Here is a 23,368-nt window from a genome sequence, read left to right as displayed (position 1 = left end):
AATAGTGCTAATATTAATATTACTCAAACTTTTAGTTCTACACATGCAATGCAACTACATTTGGAGGTAAGAATTTTGTTACCAGTTCTGAAACAAACTCGTCCGTGGAATGGAAGGAGTTGTCCAAAGGAAGTGATTTTAAGCTAGATTTAAAACTTGATTTGCTACTTGCCATACACTTCATGTTGTTACGCAAATGATCAAAGATTTTTGTTGCTGAATAATGTACTCCTTATTGAGCAACTGACAGTTTCAAAAATGGATAGGAAAGGTCATTTTTTCCTCTAGTGTTGTACGTATGAACATCACTGTTCTTTTCGAATTGAGATGGATTATTTATTACGAATTTCATTGGCGAATATATGTACTCTGATGGTGCAGTTAAAATACCTAACTCCTTGACTAGGTGCCTACATGATGTCCTTGGGTGAACACCACTAATTATTCTCACTGCTCTCTTTTGTGCAATCAAGGAGGCCACGTGAAAATTCTTGCCTGAATCATACCAGAGTGTCGTTTCCGTAACTAGGCTCTTACCAAACATGTTGAACAGAACGGGTACAGAAGGTACGCTGTTAGACACATTTTCGTTTATTGAGAGGCGAGAATTTTACTGATACTCTGAAAGTGGCATTAGAATAGGAAGTATGGTGTGAGTAAACTGTTTGCCCTTAAAATTCCGGGAATCTACCATGCGAGAGCTGTCAAAGGACACATTGTTACCGCTCACTGTCGTACCGCTTAGCAACGACAGTGGAATAATTCGAGACTTTTAGACGTACAGAGGCATAACAGCTGTCTGTATACTTGCATAGTATTCGAATGAATCCGCATTTGGTGACTATTTGACTATGTACCCTTCGCCATACAGTTTTTTGTTTTGTTTTCAAGTTTATAAATAGTTTGCATGATTGCCTTCTTAAAATCAATCTTGTCTCTTTCTTAGTTAATGCTGTCATTATGCCACCAGTGACACCATTTACGCATGTAGTGGCTTGGATGGATATGCAATTCTTTTTAGAATTTCACTTGTTTACAGAGACATAACACGTTCGGAGGGTATGAAGCAGTCTGAAGCGAGGAGGGGCGACTCATTGCTGTTCAGCGATCGTTTATTTGTATAACAAACGTTATAAAAGTTGTGTGTAGTCTAGCGTACATATATATTAGTTTCCATAAGCCTAAAATGCGGGGAGAGATGAAACCGCGCGCGCGCGCGCGTGTGTGTGTGTGTGTGTGTGTGTGTGTGTGTGTGTGTGTGTGTTTGCGTGCGGGGTCGCGGGGGGAGGGGGGGACACGACGGCTCAGTGATTACGCTAACAGATGGGCTGGCATTCCTTGCGCCCACCACGCTGGAACAATTATCATAGCCAGGATTTGCTAATAACTGGCGGCCGTGCTTTGATGTTTAGCTGTGGTCGCACGCACCCGCATAAAAACTAATTGCAAAATCTCGTGCTTGTAGCTGTTGGCGCTACTGCGTTCTCTCTTGTCTGCATGACTCCTAACTTCTCACCTTGCCTCAAGTTTGAGGTATGTATTTCATTTAACAGTACTGAAAACTCTACGGAAATGTTTAAAGAAAAGTATTTCGCATAATTTGTGTATCTTACAGTCGATTCAACCAGAATATTTGTTCTTTTCTTGGAACAGTCTGAATAGATGCCTAACTATTTTAAATAAACATTTAATTTTCCAGTTCTTTACAGTCCATTGTCGCCATTACTCGATTGGTATGGGGAAAACCGTGCGATATTGACTCAGATGAAAACCACGACAGCATTTATATTCTCAACATGTGGCTGCTGTGTTTTCATGTGTTGCGGCATAGGGATTCAGTATCCGACAAATCTTCAGACGCAACATGAAATGCTTTCTGGACAAATGAAAGTTATAGTGTCTTAAATAATGCAACCAAACATGATGTTGTTGCTGTAATACAGCAATTATAGCCGGGCGCTATGGCGAGCGGTTTTAGGCGCTTCAGTCCGTAACCGCGCTGCTGCTACGGTCGCAGGCTCGAATCCTTCCTCGGGCATGGATGTGTGTAATGTCCTTAGGTTAGTTAGATTTCAGTAGTTCTAAGTCTAGGGGACTGATGACCTCAGATGTTACGTCCCATAGTGCCTTAGAGCCATCTGAACCATTTGAATCAGCAATTATAAGCTAACACTTTGCTAGAAATACGTTTTATTTCGTCTGGCCAATGGCGTTTTCGATGAGATAAACTTTCTATTTTTAAACCGTTATTCTGCAATTCTTTTCTTACCATTACTGAATACATCGTACTTCTAGTCAACTGAAAAGGAAACGATGCAAAAATATAAATTCGAAAACATGTCAGAAGAGGGATATGAGTAATTTCCAGAAGAAGTGTCTTCACTTTCTTGAAAAGCAAAATGCAGTTTATGTTTGTGTGATTGTAAGAGTATTCTTTGTATTGTGTAATATCAATATTTCGCCTTATTATCGTCGTCTACAGTCCGAAGATGGTAGGATGCAGCTTTCCAGGGTACGCAAGTTTTTTCGTCTATCTCCGAATAACTACAACAACGTACATCAATCTGATTACTTTATTCATCGCGTGGTCTCCTCCACAATTTGTGCCCCCCCCCCCCCCCCCCCTCTTACACACACACACACACACACACACACACACACACACACACACACACACACACACACATAGAGAGAGAGAGAGAGAGAGAGAGAGAGAGAGAGAGAGAGATTTAAGGAAACCATGACAAACTGAATTACGGATAGCCGGACTCAAATATGAAGTGCACTCATCCCCTTAACGGCATAACTCTCGTTGAATGCGTGAAAAACTGACGATCCTTGTGATTTTTCGAATAAAATAAACAGATATGCTAAATATAATGATAGTTTTCTTATACTTTTGTCTTTAAGAAATCATTTTTGTGTCCGCATCGGACGCTCCCTGTAACCGCTGCACCTGGTAGAAGGACCCCCTTGCAGCCGAAACATTGGTCGTCGGCGGGAATTCCCCAAGCCCTTCAGTTGGATTCGTAGCAAAATAATTGTGGATGTATCATTTTCAATATATTTTCTATCATCATACTTCGTATAGTTGGAAAAATATTAAGTTCTAACAAAATGGTGACGCGTTGAAGAAATGACACGTACTTCACACCCAAAATGGAGACAAAAGCGTGTACCGAAAATAGACTTTTGAAGATATCGCAAAACGGCTATGTACACTTTTAGAATGCTGGCATCAAATTTCAATCAAAATCGCGTGTACCCTTGTCAAGATATTTTTCCCACTATTTTGAAAAAGACGGCTACGAGAAAACACGTTTAATGTATTGGGTTACATTTTTTGTAGTTAATATATCTCTAGTAGGCGATCCCTCTACCATACAGCAATCCTTCCAGACCCGAAAGGAAGTCCTTCTCCATTTTCTTCGTGGTCATGGTGGTCCTGCGGGCTTCCGTGGCAGCGTCTGTCGTCCGCTGTTCTGCTCGCTTGGCACGCTTTTTGTCCCTTTGTGCAGAAGTTGTAACAGGTTGGTCCGATCTCCAGAAACCATTGGTGTGTTGAGTATTCTACGAGTGAATGCTGCAGTTCTTTTCAGGAACTCCACATTATTAACCACAAATGGCATGACGGAGAATACATGCAGGGTAGCAGAATTAGGATTTTGGAGCGCTTTAATAACATCCTGCGTGAAACTCCCAAAATACAAACTGCATCCACCGTCACCATCGGATGGTAGGGTCCTGAAGTGACGGTCTCACAAATGTTCGTCTGATCAGCACACATCCCAGGGCACACTTACTACCACGGGCGAAACTTATCACGTACGCACGGAGCTCCTGGATCGGTGATATCTGGACTATGTTTGTACAAGCCTATGACATGGTATCAGTACTGTAGAAAACCACGTATGGACGATGGATCCTCACTGATAGCAGGGTAGGCCCTACTGTTCTGGCGGATAGTGGAGCTGTTGTCATTTGGGGTCGCTTACAGGGGATGAAAAGGGACTGCCGATTGGTATCACACTGGTGAATGGTACAAGAAGGTACTATCTTAAAATGTGCATTCGTTTTCTTGCTTTCAGCACTCCATAGGGGAACTGTACCTTCATCAAGATAATTTAACACAGCGTCGATCTGAGTTGCTTGAGCGAACATCGCGGACGTGAGGATATTTGTTCGCCCCCGCTCCTCCCCCCACACATTTACTTCTACAAAAAGTCGCGTGGCCTCAGTCATATTGAACTCATTTGGGACTCCATCGAGTGATATGTGCATGCCTTGGACCCAGCTCCGAGTAATCTGCTTAAGTTGTGGGCTAGGGTGAGTGGTCATCGATCATGGTGATGTCTCCCGGACACTTTCGGTGTGCCGAGGAGTCCATCGCAGGCCCCGTCACTGCTGTTGTCAGAGGGAAATGTATGAGGAAGGCGTGTGTAATTTCTCATGTGTATAGTTCAGACATGTGCGCCATACAGCACAGAAATATGACCTGTACTGCTAATGCAGCTGTTTTAGCGCTCCGTCTGTTCTCCTATGGTTCACTCATAAAAATGTTATAAGTTTTTTTTTAAGTTGGCAGTAAAGGCAAAACTGTGTTTGTCGTTGTTGTGCATTCGTTCCATCCATTTTGCTTATGTTCCGGTCAGTGGATGACGACGGCTTTTTGACGCGTGTGTACTCCAGACTCCTTTCCATATAAATTCACTGTAGTTGTGTGATTGTTGACCTTGTGTAGCTATTTGTGACACGTAATTGTACTCTTTTGTGTCGTACGAATTACTTGTTAGATTTATATTATACTTGTACTAATAATGTCTCGTTGTTAGAGTGGTATGTATTTTGTTTCATTGCTGTGACACGTTGAATATGCACTTCATTCTCATAATTCTTTTGGATTTTGTGATTACACTACTCCATGCCGACCGTACGACTCTCTAGAAACGATGTGTATGTCCCTGAAGTTTTCTGTCTAGACAGTGCAGTTCATATTGTAACTATGACAGTGTATTGATTCGATTTTCACTAATATTATCAGATATTCCTCATTTCGTACATTTCTCTTTGGCTCAACAGCTGTTGAACATGACATAAAGGATCGTCCACCTTTCCTCCCCTTGTATTTCTTTTTGGATATCGGGTTGTATACCTCAGTACTATCTCCATATTTATTGAGAGCTATGTTTTCCATATTATTGTAGCTTCGCTTTATATTCAGAAGTTGTTTCACAAGGCAGAGCAGTGTGTATCAACAGTCGGCGATGAGCCTATTAGAGACGGGGCAAATGTACAGACAGGACAAAAATGGAAGGGCAAGTGACCACGTATCTTTCTTTATTTTAATGAACTGTCTTCGATGGGTGCACGGGGATTTGAACCTCAGCTTGTTCCGAATCCGAATCGATTGCCTTATAACTACGTTGCTTGACTAGAGCTGTCGTGACTAGAGTTGGACACAAATTTATTTCTTTTGTGGCTTTTAAATATCTAGTACTAAATTTTTTTGTAATTTAAAATAGAGTTTCTTTGAAGCAGTGAGGGATTGCATAATTTTTTTGCTATCACCATTATTATTATTATTATTACTGTTAGTACGTTAATCATAAAGTTGATTAATTGATAATCGCTACGTTCATGGTGATGTTGCTGTGTCCGTTTCCGTACAGGTACAGCTTATGTAGTGATGTTTTTTGTACACTAGTCGCATGGTGTCCTACTTTTCTGCACACTGTCCATCATACTGTTGATTGTGTGTAACATTTACCTATTACCAAAAGCTTTATAAAAAAAGAGCAAGCGCAAAATTTGTCGTTGGCGGCGCAATCGAGACGGTTTAAGCGAATTTTTAAAGCATTCTAAATTGCTAAAGAACCTCCTGCCTTTACAAATGAAATCTTCTCTGTAGTTACCTAAAACTTAATGTATGTAAATGTGCTAAATTATTTGTAACTTAAAACAGTAGAATCTGCGATTACAAAATCTGATTTAGTTGCACTACAATTTAGTGCTATAATCTATTTTAACTTTCTTTTTGCAATTAATTCCGGCCTTCTTCCTTTTCATTTGCAGCATTGTTGTAATATTCTCTGCTTTGGCTCCATATAAATTGATTTATTTTTCAGTTTTAACTTTCGCTTATATTTTTGGATTGCATTTACATTTCGAAGAACTCAACTTTCGAGAGTAATTTCTTGTGCAGGGTGATCAGCGTACAATGTCTTTTACGATAATAGTTTTATTTCATCTGACAACGATGTGCAAGGGAAATAAATACGTCAGTGATTTCGCTTTTTGTTTTCATTAATAAAATAAATCGTTCTTGTCTGCTATAAAGTTCAAGAACACTAGGAAAAGTTCAGTTAGGATAGCTGTGTCAAATAAATCCATAACCGTCTCAAATAAACGGCAGAATAAAAGTTTGTTGTTCTCCCCTCTAGAAAATAGTGGACCTGGGTTGAGAGTAACCTGGGATATTTGGCAGTAGTGGGATATGTATGTACTTTAGGAGACAGCTTGTCTTCTGTCTGCGTCAGCAGTATAGATCGTATTAAGTACGAACTACAAATTTCGCGAATACGGTCAGTAATTTAATATACTAATATTACACCTGACAGGTTGCATTTTTCTGCCAGCACTACTCGCCGGAAATATAGCAGCGCATTCACAAATAAATAGCGCAATCCGGCGAGCCTAGACGGGTGTATATGAAAACGTTAATACGTGGTTGTCGCGACACGAGGCACTGCGCGGCAATTGTCACTTTCTCGGCGGGCTATTGGAAGCGGCGGGCGCCGCTCCGATTGTCTAAAGGCGCCCCGTTTTATGGGGAACTGGGGAGACTCACTGCTCAATTGGATGAAATTCTCCCTGCCAAGTATCAAAAAATATATAGCCTAATCTGCGCGCCGCGCTCCCCTGCAAGTGCGCCAACTTATTAGCTGCCGCAGCTGCGCTATTTCACGTTTACGCTTGCAGCTATTAGAAAACCTGGTGTCACTAGTGCACCATCTTTGCTGAGTTATTGACAAATTCCAGCTTTCCGGGAAACCTTACAGTTCACTTCTTCTTCTTCCTCCTCCTCCTCCTCCTCCTCATATCTCTCTCTCTCTCTCTCTCTCTCTCTCTCTCTCTCTCTCTCTCTCTCTCTCTCTCTCTCTCTCTCTCCCTCCCCCTCCCCCTCCCCCTCCCCTTCACACGCACACACACACACACACACACACACACACACACACACACACACACACACACACACACTCACTCACCATACTGTGGCTTACAGAATGCAGATATACTAGTTGATGTGGACGTTCTAGACCCAGTGCAATTGTTACAATGAAACTACGAGTGATTATTTACCACCGTTTTCCCCAGGGTGGTCAAATTATGTCGTGCTGATGACCCCGCTATTATAAAATAAGCGTGTTTGATGTTTAAGTGCCTAGCACTAATTTCACGCAAAACTGTTGCTATAGTGATTCTGTAGTTCCTAAACGTATGCGTAGAATTAAGCAAATTTTTTTTTTCGATTGCTGTCTGCAGAAAAGACATTCACTAAGGAAGTTTCGAAGAACAATGGGGATATTTTCTGTAAAGACCATAGTGGCGGCCTAGAGGAGATTTTCGTCGGTTGGTGGAAATGGGTCGAAAAATTTATTTTGTCATGAGTTTAGTATTCTGTCATGCCAGCCGATAGACACGTTATCATTAACTTCCGAACCAAAGAGAGAGCACTAGTGCACTTCTTCTCCTTCTTTTGAATTGTCAATTAAAGAAAGAATCGCTCCAAGGTTGCGCGGAACGAATAAGAAGGCTGGAAGCAGCTGTGATATTTGCTGTAATTGTATAATCCGGTAGCAAAGAGGGAGAGCGGTAGTAGGTTGGCAGGAGTTAACCCCCGGCCCTGCATCACTGAGATGGCCAGTTAGGGCGGCGTTATCTGCCGCTGCTTAGCTGGTCGTTAGCGCTGGTTTATGGTGGGGTCGCTGCCCCGAGCCTGTTGACGTCACACACACTACTGGCCAGCCTGCGAAAATCAAAAGGACAGTGTTGGCAAGGTGGTCAGCGTTCCGCGCAATTTCTCCTTCCTAGGTTACTATGCTGAGTGCGTTAAGAAGATTAATCGTGACATACAAGCAGACAGTGTGTTAGTGGACTTGTGTGGATTTCTTAGCGTACGTAAATATACCTTAAACCCAGAGCAACGCAAACATTCATTGAAGACATTCTTTTGGTATTGGTAGTAATCGCTATCGTCGAATGATCTCTGACAAATTTGATGAGATTCTAAATGATGGATGTGCCTGTGAGATGGTAAGCAAACTTGTGTACTCTTTTCGGAGATGAGGAAGCTCCTACGATAACGTGAAATTGGCGCACGGACATATCATGAAGCAATTGCAGTATCGTACTTCATCAACTATTTATGTCAGACAAACACCGATTTTCGTGATGGTACCAGATCCGTGTTAGGCATCCTCTATAACCAGTACATTCGCCTGTACGAGCGAGCATCGAATTATAGAGGTCTGGATGCTTCCGATGAATATCATGCCACAGTTTCTGCGACTGGCCATTCAGATCAGTCATATTCTGCGCCCTCCGTATGACCCCAAAAATATAGAGTGGGAAATATATGATGGGACGTCGTAGACGAAGTTGACGTAACTGTGTCATCATTGTATCTCGGTTGCTGCTACTGCTTCCTCATTGTGTCCTCTACGACCAAGTACTGCCTATAGGCGTCCGCAGGGTGGGGGGTAGGGGGGGGGGGGGCGGGGCTGAAGAGGGTGCTCCTGCTCCCTCCTGGTATCAAGAGTAGACCTTTTATTAGTTTCAGAATTCTTATGTATTCTAGAAATGATATTTTCTGATGCTTCTCAACCGCGGATTTAGCACTGCCAAATACAGAGGGAAACACTGTGAGTTTAGTATACGCTAATTTGTTTGACTGTTAGTTTCTTCGCGGGAAATAATACCTGTTGTGGTTGCGTTTTCGACGTTGTTTTTCAGTCTTGACGGATGTGAACTTTTACAGAACATCGCCGAAATTGAGTCCTCCAACTTTACTCTGTCGTTTACTTGTACAGCCATTAATTATCTCCAATAGGGGTGACTCTTCCAAAACGCAGCACAGTACTATGAAGGCTGCAGTGCAGCCGTCACACGCCCAATTACCAGAAGAACAGTCCGTTCGCCTTTTGCACATCTTAATAAAAACAGGTTTGTAATATTTGTTTTGTAAATGAAGCCGCCTTTTCCTGTTGCCACTTAATTTATTTATCCCAGACACGTTTCTCCTTTTTCTTGTTCTAAGGCATCATCAGAGGGATCTATAACGATACAGTTTTGTTAGTTTTAGATTATTAAACAGTTCACGTCGCAATTTTTATGTAAAAAGTAATTACTTACAATCTGCTGATCTTCGTTTCCTTTCATCTGGTCTGGAAGTCTGGAGGTCTGGTCATCTGGTATGTATGTGACCCGTCAAAGCCTGCTGAGCCTAAAGTCAGTTTTACATAGTAGACCGAGTGTAGTAGAGTATGTGAAACACGTAGGTGTATTAACCTTAGTGTTAACCTATACGTAATCTGTGGGCCCAAATGCAGAAGAAATCCGAATATGCGCGCTGTAAAAGAGGAAAAATAGTGCAATATCAAATTCAATAAGGTATCTGGACCCTTGTAAAATAAATATTTTAGTTCTTGAGCTGTATGGGGTGCAAACCTGCGCGATATACAGTCACAGAGTTAGTTCTGTAGTCCAATTGCCATGGCCACACAGTACCATGCCAACCAAGGGAGACGGGGACCATTTTGGTTCAGTCCTGAGCTGTTAAGAGTTGGTTCAAGAACCCATATTAATAATAGAAAAAGAGGTGCTTAGGGTATCCGAATCAAATGTGCTTACCACTGATGTATAACATTGGCATTCCTTCGAAAAATATTCATTTGATAACTATCAAACGTTTAAGATTCAGTAACCTTTGTATACTTCCTGCCAAATTTCTTGGGGAGCAGCACGTTTTCAAGTTCAACTTACCAACCATAGAAAAAATGGCACTTTCGGAATCTGGCCTCCCTTGGATAAATTTGTACGGACGCCCATGATACTGCTCGTGTGTTTCCTGTCTATAGACTTCGATTCATAGCTGGCAGTTACCGGATAAACGACGCCAGTTCGCAGATAGCGTTGCTCACGCTCATGAAACAAATAATGATCAACTTGCCACTGTTGATGTGTTTATGACAAACTATTCGGAAGACAAATTCTTTTCTGCGAGAAGCAGTGCTGCCTGGTCGGTTCACGATCCCTCACGAAGGTACGAAATGGCACTGGATGGTAGACAGCGATGACGTGGAATCAGTTCATGCATGACAAACGATGAGAGTAAAATTTTATGTGGTATATAGTCTGCCGGATCTTCCGTAGCCTTATTAACTCTGTTTAGTTTTCAGTGACCCTGTGTAGTCTGAAGGGCTCAATTCACAGAAATGGCGATTATGTATCACAAAGATGGCTGTGCGGCCTACAAGTTTTGGATTACATGTTACATTATTCTATTTACTTACTCAACTCCGCTCTGGAAAGCAACACTCATACAGCAACAATGTCGCATTATCTTTGGTCATTTACGTCTCTCTCCAAGACGAAAGAGGACACCCTTTATGGTCCTTCTGCATATGCAGTTCACATCGGGATGTAAGCACTGAATCAGTTGTGTAAATATTGGTGGCTGCTTTGGTTCCAACAGCCACAATTTGTCAAAAATCTTTAAATGTGTGTGAAATCTTATGGGGTCATCAGTCCCTAAGCTTACACACTACTTTACCTAAATTATCCTAAGGACAAACACACACACCCATGCCCGAGGGAGGACTCGAACCTCCGCCGGGATCACAGTTTGTCAGTGAACAGCTGGCGGCCACATTAACACTGATGTTAGGCCCACGGGAATATTATTTGAAGATATTTGGCTAGTTATGGAACGCCAAAGGTTAGACTCAATCATACGAAGGAAACTGCTTGTGTGTGTGTGTAGTCATTCTTCAGTACTCGCATGTATAATGATCACGGAAACAGTGACAATGTTAGCTACATGGTGTCGCTTTATTTTAATTTCTCTGCGCTGAACTGGCTGATATTAAATAACTGTATTGTCCTAATTATTCACTGCAGCATTACGTATGTGCCTCCCGTTAAGGGCTTTCATAAAGGCCCCATCCCGACACCTGATTATTTACAGTCTTATTGCCATTTCAGAATCACTTCACACACGAATGCACAACAGAAGCATTCCGTCAGGGAAGTAATAGTTGGTAGATTTTCATAATTTCGGAATGTGTTTTTATATGAGCAATCTAACTGGATAGTCGTGTTACAGAACAACGTACCTGTAATTTATTGTGTAGATCTCGGATGCTACTCAAAATGAAAGTTGTTGGTACCCGCCTTTCTGCTTCGCATTTCAACAAAGGGCCAACGCTGCGAACCAAATTCGACTTAGAAATACTATCCTAAGTATGTGGATGGATGATATAAGAAACTGAATCCATTACCCGTTGAGTAATTTAAGTGAAAGTTGGAATGCGTTTCGGCTGTGAGCGGTTACCGTAAGACACCACTAGTGTCTCATCGCAGATAAATTTGTGACCGACAGCATTAATAAGTGTGTGGATAATAATTAAGATGGTGGCCAACGAGTAGTGAACAGCACATCCCATAGAAACACCCATTTCTCGCACAGGTCTGCAGCGTATCCCGTATTGGCCGACTTGCTTTTCGGTGATGATGAGGAAAGCACAACATCCAATCCACGAGCGGAGAAAATCTCCAACCCAGCGGGGATTGGCACCCTGGCCCGCCGGCCGTGGTGGCCGAGCGGTTCTAGGCGCTTCAGTCCGGAACCTCGCAACTGCTACGTTCGCAGGTTCGAATCCTGCCTCGGTCATGGATGTGTGTGATGTCCTTAGTGTTAGTTCTAAGTCCAGGGAACTGATGACCTCCGGTGTTAAGTTCCATAGTGCTCAGAGCCATTTGATTTTTTTTTTTAAATCCTGGGTTGGCAGTATCGTAGGCAATCACGTTATCGCTCGGCGAAGCAGGCAGACGGCTCAGAATCAACGATCTACGGGGGAAACAAAAATTCAAAACTCTAGGTCAAGTTCTGGCAATGTCCTTTTATTTTAGTTCTCCTATGTTTATAATGGGTATTCGTGTCTAAATGGAGTAACCGCGAAAGCGTAGGTGGACGAAATTTAAGTCTCATGTTGCAACAGCTTTAGATACTGTGACAATGTACGTTGATGTAGACCGGGTTATTGATCGTTCTGCAACCCAGAATTGCATGTTGTTTGTCGCTGAATAGCGAGACACCCAAGTGTTGGAACTTAACAGCTAATATTTCGCATAATAATATTGTCTGAGAGTGCGTCCACTACCCTCCTAGCTGGCGGTGGTTGGAGTAATGTCGGCGTTTAGCACTACCCACGCATGCGGTGGGGAACTGGCTGCCCCCGTATCCTCGTCCATCTGTGAGCAGCGGTGGGGCAGCGGCCGAGCGAGGGACAGCGGTGATTGTCCTGGGAACCTGTGGTTTTGTCATGCCAGCCAAAAACCAAGTGAATGGTAAATGTCAGACGCGAAGTGAGAATTGTGTCTGCCGGTATGGAATGTGGCGCTCGTCATTTATTAACGCGCAGGACAGTCAGGGAATTTGTACCCGTCGCGGCCGCATTGTCCCTGCTGTGTCCGTATGCGCGTGTAGTAGCCGGGCTGCTCGTTGCACAAGGTCTAACCAAGAATCGTGAAATACTGTCTGTCGTTTCGAACGGCCACACACCAAGCTGGCGCTCAGTGAAGTTTGCGATCTTACTTAGACGTAGAACCCTCAGCGTCTACAACTGCTGGAATCCTAAGCAACCTTATGAAACGAATTCGTAATGAATTCCGAATAAGCCTATAATCATAGAATTTTCTTCTAATAACATATTTTATAAATTTAAAATATATAAAACAACAGTGGTCGTTTACTGTGCGCACGTGCGTCAGGGAGGGCAGTATCGAGTGCTTCCTGCTCTAGCCAGTTGGTATCTGACGTTTAGTTCAAAAGCAGCGACGTCGCAAGAAGAACTTTCTGCAGTCATCCGCCACAACACTTAGCTTTCCACGGCGGTAGAATATCGCCTTAAAGTCTATATCACCTACAAAATCTGAAATTCGGCTACAATACAGATCTCTGCAGTGTCTCTAAGCCTATCAAAAATATGTTCTTAGTTTATTTGAAACGGATGAAATTTTTTCGCCCGGGAAAAAAATTCAAACTTATCACGTCATGTCTCGAGAACGTTTAAACTCGCTGAAATACTTTTTTATTTTATTCATTGCCAAAATACTTCGCTCGACTGCAGAATTGCTTATCGCATATACATATACTTTGCTGAACTACGGTTTTTCTTTTTTTTTGTAGTTTTGGCAAAATTTAAGTCGTAAAAAGTACCTCCTACAGGCTCGCGAAACTAAATATTGCACAAACCTTGTATGCAACAGCTTGCTGAGAGCTTCCAAGTTCAATGCTTGGCAACAAAGTGGGAGCCGACAACGGCAGTCGGTGAATTGCAGCCCAGTCCAATCGCTACCAAGCGCCACCTACAGTGCATAGGATTACAAACGGCTGTATCAGACCGACTCTTTCCTCCACAGCACCAGTCACAGACAGTAAACCTGTGATTAGTGCATATACCTAATCTACTTCTTTAATATGCGAGGGCTATTCAGAAAGTAAGGAACGATAGGTCGCAAAATGGAAACCACAGTGAAAATCAAAACTGTTTTATTTGCAACGGTTAGCTACACCTTCCAGCTACTCCTGTACACAGTCGCCGCCCAGATATCTGTCGTCGCGTTGTACCAACTTTTCAATTCCCTCTTTATAGAAGACAGCCGCCAGTGCTCTTCGAAAATTTCTGCTCTGGACTGCAGCTCGTTGTCTGTGTCAAAATATTGTCTTCATAGCCAGCGGTTCATTTGAGCAGAGATGAACCTCAGGGGTAGCCAATTACGGGCTGTATTGAGGGTGATCAAACAATTCCCATCGAAAACGCTGCAGGAGCATCTTCATTGCCCCTGAAGGGTGCGCCGAGAATTGTCGTGTAGAGCGAATCACATTACAGTTATGTTATGTGGATTGCATAGCTTCAGGCGAAATCTTTCGCCAGGCCCTCATACTTCTTGGGAGACGCTAATTTCTAGCCATCTTTAGGTTCTCACTGTGAGCTCAGAACTGAAAAGGGCGACATTATGCGATCGATGGGCGTAATAGACACAGTGCCCAACGCGTCTGTGCAAAACTTCATCAGATTTTCACTGTATTTTTCATTTCGCAACCCATCGTGCCTTACTTTTCAAATAACCCTCGTACTATTAAAACTTTCAAAATTGGCAGCAACCCAAAATAAAATATTGGAACCTCTAGCTGCTAGAATAGAAGTGTAATTCAGTAAAACATTTTCTGGTATGTTACCGCGATGCCATGTTGTTTCGAAGACGAATGTTTCAACCAGTGTTGTTGGTTAAAAGATGGTACTTATCATATTTTAAATACATTGTACTTTCTGCAGTGACCGAAACGTTGATCTACAAAATATTACGTCACCGTCATATACCTAGAAATATTTTTAGTGACGACGGTAACGACCGCAAAAGCTTTAGTTAATTAGTAAGAAATTACTACTCAGTGAGTAATTCACAAGGAAGTACCTTCGCCGTCAATGCCTCCTGAGTTTTTGTACATCATGTAACTAAACTAAAATATAAGTACCGTATTCCATTCCATTCAAACATAACATCCATGCAAATAAGTTCTAACACAGTTACCAGAAGAGGGCCGCGCGTCCCTGAAATACTCTCACGAAATACTGATCTAAACTTTTGGAAAGCTTTCTTTGTGTAATGTGTCCTTAAATTTCATTGCGCTTTGCTATACCAATGTTAAATTACTGATGACGTCGGCAGCCAGTAAAAAGCCTTCGAAAGGAGTTATGCACTTTTTTCCGGAGGAATAAATTTCAATAAACGCTCAAGTAGAATATGGTCTCAGTTATAAACGACGTGTTTTGCTGCTCTGCTGGACCAAAGCTCAGACCTTTTAGCACATAAGCTGGTTTTCAGTAACCACAGCAATTCGCAACATGTAAAAGACGACAGTGCATGCTGATGATAAAAAGGTTTCGAAACAAATACAGCCAGTAATACGTAGTGTATTACTTTCTTGTCCAGAGCGAAAATTGCTTTACTGGAAAATTGTGGAAGCTATTAAAAGATACATTTCCTCATAACTTGTTTCAAAGTGAAAATATTTTCAAGTGTAGCTTAACAAGATGCGTGAATCCTAACTATCCCTGCTGTCTGTCTAAATCTAATTTTTTACCAAATGATACGCATTGCTTCCAAGTTGTTACCTTTACCACTGGGTAATCGTTTGTCTAAGATTACTCACTGAAATAAATTTATGAAAATAGTGTGTCTTCGCATGTTTTCCACAATTTCCATTGGTTTGAAACATGCGACGTGGACGTAAGTCAATCTTGGGCGTAAAGTCAATTTTGGGCGTAAAGTCGTTCATGACTGTACAGTGCTTTGGGAAGACCACTAAGTTTGCGAGTCAGCTGAAACAACAATCTAGTACACAGAAGGACAGAGTTTACCTACATCTGTATTCTACAACACGGAGGAAGATTAGCGGCAAAATTAGTAATATGATATATCTTGCCCTATACTGTAAAGTTATTCTTCTGAATTGTTATATCCTCTCCGGACAGGCACGTTCATACTGAATTTCAGTGTGATAGACAGCACGAAGATTTGTCCGTTGCAGTGACCAAAGCTATTTGTTTCAGAATCCGGGAGGTGTGAATACTTCCCATAGATTTCAGATTACAGCCTCCAGAAGCACAGTAAATGCGATACATTTCAAAATGCCATAACTAGATTTAGTTTTCCTTACCTCGCATCCAAATGTATTCAGACTATTAGACTGCTAACCGGTTCAGATGAGCCGAAGACAGGCTGGATTCATTTACTGCACTAGTTGTGTAAGGCGTACCGTATTCATCTGGAGAAGGGGAATAGTCAATTTGTCAACATGTTATTGCAGGTAGACCATTAGCGGCATTGGTTAATGGGAAGAACGAAAATATTCCTACGCACGTTACGCAGAATTTTGGAGAAGATACAGAAATTTATAATAAGGCTGACTGCGAACGTAGAGAACGAGGAAATCATAGAAAAACTATCTGCAGTGTTTCGTTACGCTTGTATTATGAATATTCCGGAAAGGAGAGTATTAAAAAGACAAGAATCCACGAGGATTCACTCTACTGAAACTACTGTTCGATGGTTTTGAACATTACATAAATGACGTAATATATCGTAGGATTACCGGTAGTATTGGTAGCATTGGAAGAGAAAGAAACATAAATGAGTTTGTAAAAGAGAAAATGGGAGTCGAGAACTTCATTTTTTTAATTTATTTTTTTGTTGGGTTGTTCGTTTTGCACATAAATAAACTGCACAGCACCCAGTGTTAGTCCATTGTGTATTTTATATCCGTACAGAATATACATTGCACTTTATAAGTAGAAAAATTTAGTTGTTCGCGTAACTTCTGCGCCTTTATGTAAACAAAGCAACTATTTTTGGTGCACGCACAGTTTACTTACTCACACACACACACACACACACACACACACACACACACACACACACACTTATTTTCTACGCAATAAAACGTTCTTTATTATGATAAAAGCAAGATTTTCCTGTTATTATTGATAAGTGTGGTAATTGTTTTTGAATAACAGAAACATGTTTTATTTAAGCTCGTCGAAGTATTGAAGCGATGTTTTAATGTGCTTCTGTTTTTCGTCTTTTTTTTAATTTTATTTTTTGAAGGAAATTGGATTTTCTAGCACCTTGCGATAAACCATTTTTTAAAATTTTTGCACTACAAAATCCCTCTGTTTCACGTTACAAATCAACAATTTTCCAAAAAATCAAAATTAAACACTGACAATTTCAGTTTTGCTATAAATACTGTTTATTTTTAAGTAAAAGATAGGGGGATAACTATTATGACAAAAATGTTCCGTAGGTTACAAGGCCCTCTATATATCCTGTCTCAGTTTCTAGACGGTTCATCCCCTCCTGCTCTAGGGGAATCCAGTAAGAGACTGATCGCGTACGTAAGGAGAGGGGTCGAAATGAGGTGACGCCCGATAGTTATGCAACACACCTAACGTACCGGTAACACGGTTATGATCTTGACTGATCAAGGTTCAAAATGGGTCAAATGGCTCTGAGCACTATGGGACTTAACAGCTATGGTCATCAGTCCCCTAGAACTTAGAACTACTTAAACCTAAATAACCTAAGGACAACACACAACACCCAGCCATCACGAGGCAGAGAAAATCCCTGATCCCGCCGGGAATCGAACCCGGGAACCCGGGCGTGGGAAGCGAGAAAGCTACTGCACGACCACGAGATGCGGTCACTGATCAAGGCTATTAGGAAAAGTACCGTAGTCTACGCTTACTTCTGATAGCCTACGATAACCTACGGTAGTTCTACAACTCTAATACCTAGCCTTCGTACATGTTCATAGAAGCAGTTTCATATGGGAACGTGATTGTATCATATAAAAGAAGGATGGGCTGTCGTGTCAAATGTAAAGACACAAAACGCAACGTGGCGGTCATGTTGCTACTCCCTTGTGAAGCTAAAGCATTTGATTATTGTGAAGTTGCATAGTAACATATGAGTGCAGTATGCAAATGGATAATGAAATTTTTCTTTGTGAAATGAATTGTGAATGATTATTTCTACTAATGGTGGGACACGGTGCCATAAGCGCCAATTTCAGCTAAGCAAAAGCGATCTACACTTCCAGAACTGCCATGTTTTGATAATCCGCAGTTAGGAACGTAAGCTCGGCAGCGTAGCTGTGTGCTCTGTGCAGGCAGTTAACGTGAACAGAAGGTGCTGTTTAAGAAAAACAGCTGCCGCGGCCCCTGTCCTACGAAGCAGGCAACCGGCCGGTCGCCAGAGAAAGATGTTACATTCCTCACCAGGTCGTAACAAAAGTACACAGGGGCCTCGCAGCTATTTATGGCCTCTCCAAAACTGGTGACACCAAACGACGCCAGAGGCCGTAATCTGGACACTAAGCATGCCTTCTTTCGGTTTCACGGATCCGTCAAGTGCTTACTAATTTCAGAATGGAAGTACCGATAGAAAATGTCAAGTTGAACTCGTTCCCTACAACCAAAGTGAACACCTATCAAGACTCGTCACTTAGAATACTGGAAGGCATGTTGGATATCATACATGAGAAGTATTCCAGGAAACCATAAAAAAAAAAGTTTCCACTGACTACGGTCATAGCGGGGTTGTAATCAAACCGCGTGAAGAAATTATTCGCTTTTGTGTCGAACCTGAAAAGTACATTGGTAGCTGCACTACTCAACGCAGTAGCCTTTTTGCACAGAAACTCACAAAGGAACCTGCGTGTTTCATTACTCGTTAACTAACTGCTGGAACTAGAGTAATCAATGCCCGTTTGAGATGACACTTTACATGTCAAATTAGCTTATCAATATTGAGGACACTTTTCTCATTCATCCCCTCTAACAGGCATATCCTTTCTGGCACTATTCGAACTGTTTACTCATTCACATCAGGAAGCGGTTACTACAGTGCAAATCGTCAACTACGTTCCAATGTTGAAAGAGGGTGGACCCATAGTGGAGCTAAAATTTGTATTTTGCCTGTTGTTGAAAATTCGTAGCGCTTTCATTTCCGACAACATGTACAAAATTTCTGTTGTAATTTTCGCAATTTTAAATAAATTTTTGTATACATTAAAATCACTGTTCCTAACATACTTTCGCATTCTGAACTTTTACATTTTTAGTTACCTCAGACTATAAGATACTTTTAGCCCATCATCAAATATCTCTCAGAGAACGGTAACTGTTTTATTTATATTTAAAAATGTCAAATAAAAACGCCTTCAGACATCTAAATTATCAGTTTTATTATATTTTTGCTATCAGTTTCAGCGTTACTGAACGTCACACTCAGGCCCCTGACCGACGTGTACCTCATAAACAGTAACGATCTTACAGCAAACATTCTATTACGATATGGTCGAAGATGCTTCTGGAAGTGACGACTTCACGGGATTGAGTTATCTGTCAGGAAGTCCTGTATCTATTTCGAATGTATATATAGTTTCTTATACGACTGATGTCAGTTGGCGTAGCGAAATGTTTGGTTTAAGCAACCATTTTATAGTTAAAGGTTCTTTTTAATTTTGGTGAACAGCAGTTGCTCACTGTTTGCTTCCTAGTCTGTTTGGAAGGGGTACGTAGACGGGATGGACATGCAGTAGTATACGTGTTTTGCGTGGCAGGTACTGATGATGCGACTCAACAATGGATGAAGCAGTCACTACAGCAACTCATCTCACAAAAAAAACCAGCATTATTATTCGTGCTTGATATTCTTTCATGGAATTTCCTTTCACGGCTGTCTATTTGTTTCATATACTGTAACCGTCCTACTGGCGTTGTGTAGCGTTTGTAATAAGATAATAAAGCCCGCCGGCCGGTGTGGCCGAGCGGTTCTAGGCGCTTCAGTCTGGAACCACGCGACCACTACGGTTGCAGGTTCGAATCCTGCCTCGGGCATGGATGTGTGTGATATCTTTAGGTTAGTTAGGTTTGAGTAGTTCTAAGTTCTAGGGGACTGATGACCTCATATGTTAAGTCCCATAGTGCTCAGAGCCATTTGAACCATTTTTTCGTAATAAAGCCACCATGCGGAGCAGCACATTTACGTTTCTCCTTTTTGATGGTCCCTCACCTATCTAACTAAATGGACCGTTTTTTGGATTGCACTTTTTCACAAACTGTACAAAAGACTTCTTTTATTTTATCGTACTATATACTTATAATCGTAACAAACAAAACCAACTTTAACATTAGATTGAAAAATTAGAATAACTTAACTCCAGATTATTTGATTAGGAAAGAAGAGAGGAGGAAGATAAGATAGAAAATGTAAGATACCTTCATCAGTGCCATTACAAATGCAAAATGACCTCGGTAGTACACTTCCAGCCACTCACCTCTGCGTGGCATAGTGATTTCTGATCCCAGTGACGACAAATTATAAGGAAGCATTTGCGAATGAACATAGAGGCGCTGCCTAAAATCTGTCTTCTATGCTATTCTGTCCGAATTAATCTTCCATTTTACTCTAATCTAAGTTCCTGTATCGTTCTATGTGTATGGTTAGTGTATTTCATTTGCACAATATCTAGCGGTACTGCTTCTACACTTCGGCTATTACGGGTTTAAAGTGCCTGTTTATGGCTCTAGACTACATTTAAATCGACGATATTCAAAAGGTTACCTTTTTAAGTATTAAACCTCCACAGGCAAGTCTGTGAAGGTGTTCGCTATCGCTGCTGTACATCGCAAAGTCGAACATGAGTGCGTAATTAAAAGGAACAAACAGTAGGCAGGTTTTCAAAAACAAATTGATGTATCCAGCAGTCGGTTTACCGGTTCTAATTATCCGCACAAGGGACCTATTAAGTTTTCGTTGTGATTTCTGATAGCTAGCACCAAAGAGCATAACATCTGAAGAACACGACTGAGATACATCTCGAAACAGAATGTGCAACATTGAATCTATAACACAACGGTGACAACCCGAATGTTTGTTACCTGATATGCAACCACGTCTGAGAATTTTAGTGGCTCTGTTGGTTTTCTTTTTTTGTGTGTGGGAGTATTATTTAGTTTCGTTACGCAAACCTTTTCTTCAGACAATAATGTGACGGTATCGATTGCTGGAATGCGGTGGAGAGAGATGCAGCACTTAAGACAAAAATGTGTGAGTTAGTTTTAATCCGTATATTATGAGGTTCTGTCTTGATGACAGTGGGTGATTAGTTTTGACAACAGTGGAGGAGCAGCCCAGTCTGATTCTTGGAAGAAAACAGTCTTTTGTGTAACGTAAAATAATAAACTTTCTTGAGTGAGTAAGATGTACGTGTACGAAATTAAAAAACAATAATTACTGTGTTGTGGGCAGCGTTGTTCTGCGCATGAACTTTACAAGGGTTGGACGAAAGTATGGAAACACCGCGAGAAATGCATGCTTCAACATAAATATGAATGCTAGCCAAACCTGTAGGTTGCGTTATTGTATTTCATCACGAACGGCTCCTGTACAATGTCCTCAATAAGTTGAAAGTGTCAGTAGTAGTCAGAACAGTGTTCTGTATAGCCGTGTGTGCGTTATTTCGGAGCCAAGTGAATTACAATATGGTCAAACTGTTGGTGTCCGCATGGTGGGTTTTTCCGTAACCACGGTAGCCGAAGTGTTAGGTGTTTGAAGAGGCACTGTTTCGAAGATTTATAGTATATATAGCGAAAGCGGATAAATGTTATCTGCTCATCACAACGTGGACGAAAGTGTGAGGTGAGTGATCGTGACAGACGGACCTTGACGTGGACTGTGACGAAAAATGGGAGAACAGCAACTGCAAAAGTCACTGCAGAACTGAATGTCGCACTCGAAAACCCTGTCAGCAGAAAAATAACACGATGGGAGCTCCATAAGCAGAGAATTGTAGAATCAGTTGAAATTCCAAAACCACACATCAGTGACGCAAATACCCGTAACAGCAAAACATGGTGCCGAACCCATAAACGTGGACTATGGAGCAATGGAGGAAAGCCATTTCGTGGGATGTGTCTTGTTTCAAACTATTTCCAACTTCTGGCCGAGTACACGTCTGGCGGACGCCGAGCAGACTCCACGATGCAGACTGCTTCCTGGCAAGAGTGAAACATGGCAGAGTTTCGGTGACGATTTGGGCAGTTATTTTGAGGTATATCATCGAACCAGTGGTTACTCTACAAGTTTGCATTACGGTCAATGATTTGGTGATCATTTTGGTACAATATTTGTTCCCCAGTTGTGATGCTGTGTTCCAAGGCGGCAGAACCCCTGTTCACACACCTCTTATGGTACAGGACTGGTTTCGTGAGCACGAGGATGAATTGTCGCGTCTCCGCTGACCACCACAGTCACTGGAACTCAGTATTATTGTCATTTGGGCTACTTTGGAAGGAAAGGTATGTGATCACTATGCACCTCCATCATTGTTACCTGAACTCGCCACTATCCACTATTTTGCAGGAAGAATGGTATAAGATTCCCGTATAAACCATACATGTCCTGTATTCATCCATTCCGAGACGACTGGAAGCTGTTTGAATGCCGATGGTTTTCCTAAACCGTATTAGGCATGGAAATATGTTGTGTTTTTGGTGCTTCCATATTTTTGTACACGCCGTGTACGTAGCGTGCATTCGTATTATCTACAGTGTGCATTGGTATTACGTCTCTGGTTCGGTAATGGATTACAGAATTATTAAACTCTTCAGCGATGTATTTTCATCTTACTTGCATTTCGTACAGTATTCACCCCTTCTGATTAGCTGTGAACGGTGAATAATCATCTTTGACACATTTCTAAATTTTGAATAAAATATTTTTCTCTGTGTACTGTGTGTGGGTGTATTTACATATCTCACACTGGAAAATAATAAAGTAGTACAATGCATTCACCGTTCTAAAATTTTCTACACATGTATTTATATAAAAATATGTTTCCTCTCAACGTTTTGTTGTGACTCTCTCATTGTGACAGTAGTAGTAAATTATATTAATTTCTCCCTAGTTGTGCAAACTGCGAGGTATCACCCCCCTGATGTACAAAATTACTCTAACTTCGCCATCCTTACGTAGCACACCCGATGTGTGAATGGCAAAACACACAATCCTGAGATGATCAGTCATTTCAAGAGTTAGAAGTGCGGCTCAATGGCCGTATCCTGAAGCTAAAAAAGGTATGCACAGTCTGGACCCTAGTTTATTTTGCACATAATGCTCCCAAAGAAAAATATGACTTACTCTAAGATTTCAAAACCGACCTACAACTAGAATTCGACAGCTGAAAAAAGATACATAATTCAAAAAACCCAGTACCAGATATCTCTGCGGCACTATTCTAAAACAGATAATGTTACGAAAGAAAATGAAGAAGTGACCTGATAGATGAAACTGCATATTTCTTTTCTAAATAATTTGTATTATATTTCAACATATTTTGTTACCGTGTTAGAAATATTTTAATTAGTAAAGTGACATAAAACAGAAAAAATATATTACTTCGTATTGAAAATGAAAAAAGAAATCAGATTCGTACGTGATATAGAAATGGCACTAC

At 41.3% G+C, this 23,368-nt stretch overlaps 1 protein-coding gene across 2 annotated transcripts in view; it reads left to right on the top strand.

The window, feature by feature from the left end:
- Positions 1-23,368, top strand: part of LOC126298582 (E3 ubiquitin-protein ligase Rnf220-like) — a 622,331-nt gene that overhangs the window by 439,347 nt on the left and 159,616 nt on the right. The window lies entirely within an intron of this gene.

The sequence above is a fragment of the Schistocerca gregaria genome, chromosome X, assembly GCF_023897955.1.
Source record: "Schistocerca gregaria isolate iqSchGreg1 chromosome X, iqSchGreg1.2, whole genome shotgun sequence".
Lineage (NCBI taxonomy): Eukaryota > Metazoa > Arthropoda > Insecta > Orthoptera > Acrididae > Schistocerca > Schistocerca gregaria.
This window is presented reverse-complemented; position numbering and strand designations above follow the sequence as displayed.